General features: G+C 34.3%; 1 protein-coding gene across 2 annotated transcripts in view; it reads left to right on the top strand.

Moving 5' to 3' along the window:
* The first annotated feature begins 1129 nt into the window (after positions 1-1129).
* Positions 1130-2599, top strand: part of LOC106460682 (serine protease inhibitor 2.1-like) — a 15933-nt gene continuing 14463 nt past the window's right edge. For both annotated transcript variants that reach the window (XM_013920410.2, XM_013920408.2), the window contains exon 1: positions 1130-1321. The gene's annotated coding sequence lies outside the window, so the exon portion shown is untranslated. The remainder of the gene's footprint in view (positions 1322-2599) is intronic.

Below are 2599 nucleotides of genomic sequence, written 5' to 3'. Positions count from 1 at the left end.
CCAGATCCATTCTAATGGCATGAATGAATAACAGCCAGGTTCTATTTTAATAGCATACAATAGTCACAGCCAGATCTATTCACATAGCATACAACAATAATGGTCAGATCTATTCTGATAGCATACAACAATAATAGCCAGATCCATTCTAATAGCATACAACAATAATAGCCAGATCCATTCTGATAGTATACCACAATCATAGTCAAATTCATTCTAATAGCATACAGTAATCATAGCCAGATCCATTCTAATAACATACAACAATCATAATCTGATCCATTCTACTAGTATACAACAATCATAGCCAGATCCATTCCGACAGCATACAACAATCATAGCCAGATCCATTCCGACAGCATACAACAATCACAGATAGATCCATTCTAATAGCATACAACAATCATAGCCAGATCCATTCTAATAGCATACAGCAATCATAGCCACATGCATTCTATTAGCATATATAGTGTAAAGTTTACAAAACATGTATTAATTGTTCGTATCATAACAAAGATTATTTTTTTTCAAAAATGATTCGTTATTTTTGTTTTTCTTTCCAATGGATTTGGGGCCCGGAATGGTCAGGTGGTTAGGGCGCTCGACTCGCAATCTGCGGGTCGCGGGTTCGAATTCCCGTCACACCGAACACCTTTCAGCCGTGGGGGCGTTATAATGTGACGGTCAATCCCACTATTCATTGGTAAAAGATTAGCCCAAGAGTTGGCGGTGGGTGGTGATGACTAGCTGCCTTCCCTCTAGTCTTACACTGCTAAATTAGGGACGGCTAGCGCAGATAGCCCTCGTGTAGCTTTGAGCGAAATCCATAACAAACAAACCAATGGATTTGGAACTAGCACTAATATTTAAAATATTTACAATCGTCCTGGAGAATCAAACCCCGAATTTTAGCGTCATGATATCTTATACGTACTGTTGATCAAGTATCAATAAACAAATTACCATTAAGATGCTTAGCTTTCATATCATATATCTTATCTTACGTAAACCGATTTCTGCGTAGTCTCATGTAACAGTTTCTAAACTTCCGGAAGCTTCTTTTCCACGAAACGATATGTGAACAGCTCGACATCCGCTTCACAGTTTGGGAAAACCCCGTAGAAGCTGAGTTCACCAAGCGAAATTAATTTCACAGAGATTTAATGAAACTAAGTCATTCCAGCTACATACAGCATTTCTAACCTTCTGACCTTGACTACTGGTTTGTTGATTTTGTTCTATATTTTCAGACATAGACATAAAATCCTTTTTCTGTTCAGGGTTACCAAAATCCAGAAGAAAATACCAAATTGAACAGAAAGTAAGTCATCAATGTATTATTTGATTTCTAAGTTTATTTAAAATGTTGAAACTAATATTAAACCACGCCATTTTGTTTTTCCGCTGTAAAGATACCAGAACAAACGTTTCATTATTTCGAATTCTCGGGTAATTCCTGGTCGTGTAATGGACGCGGGTTGAACATATGCTATGTTCGTAATCCGTTTTGTTTGAGGGATTTTTCATAGGTACAGGGATTGTAAAATTAAGGCTATATGTAGATACCAGTAAAAGTTCTATATAATCAAATCTAGGTTAAAATGTTATGGAACTAGTACTTTATTAGTACATAAACTTTTACTCTGATTATGTAGAGTCAGTAATACAGTCATTTAAAATCTGAGATAAAACGTTAGCTCTATTTAGCATTTTAAAGTTGTTCTTCATAACGTTTAATGCGCATCTGTTGTATTACCTATTGTTAGTAAATGAGGCTTGGCAATTTTATGCAGTAACTTTGGTTTAAGTTTGTTGATTCTATTATCCCAGTTTAAGGCGTTCTCTAAGATCTTATTATTTGTCATTTTGTTTTTGTAACATGAATTATATTATTTTTGATCGTTCTTAATTAATAAAGCAATTTTTGGATGTTCAATTTAAACATTTTATTCGATAGATTATCGTATGTAAACTTATTTTTGTGCTGATCGAATTGTATTTTATTACTTGATTTATGTTTTGAGTAATACATATACATCGGGCTAGGCGCTGCCTAGAGATTAGCATAGTAGGCCGCGAATCCGTAGGGCTAAAGTTCGAGCCTCGATATTCTACTGAATACTCTTAAACTTTCTGCCGTATGGATTTTATAATTTTGACAGCCAATATTGTTTAAGAGCAGCTGCTTAGATAGTAGCTGCTTCTGACTTGTTGTCCTTCTTCTGGTCAGTAGTTCTAAATTAGGAATGTCTATGCCTGACCTTTAAGGATCAGAGACCCTTAAAATCATGGGTTATATAAAAGTGATGATAGGTTAAAAATTATATATATCTTATACAAAGATGTGTTTTATTCTTTCGACTTTTACAAGTACTATTTCTCTTTAAATAACTATTTTCGTAGTTCTCACTACTCTTCACCTGAATTATGTTCTCTTTAAATAACCCGTTTCGTAGTTTTCATTACTCTTCACCTGAATTATGCTCTCTTTAAATAACCCGTTTCGTAATTATAGTATTTTGGCACTTGTCTATAAAGTTAAAATCATAAACAATATTCAACGTTAAACTGGTACACAATTAAAAACATTTTATTTAGG

This window comes from Limulus polyphemus, unplaced genomic scaffold (genome assembly GCF_000517525.1).
Source record: "Limulus polyphemus unplaced genomic scaffold, Limulus_polyphemus-2.1.2 Scaffold815, whole genome shotgun sequence".
In the NCBI taxonomy this organism is placed as follows: Eukaryota; Metazoa; Arthropoda; class Merostomata; order Xiphosura; family Limulidae; genus Limulus; species Limulus polyphemus.
Note: the sequence above shows the minus strand (reverse complement) of the source record. Positions and strands in the feature narration are given on the sequence as shown.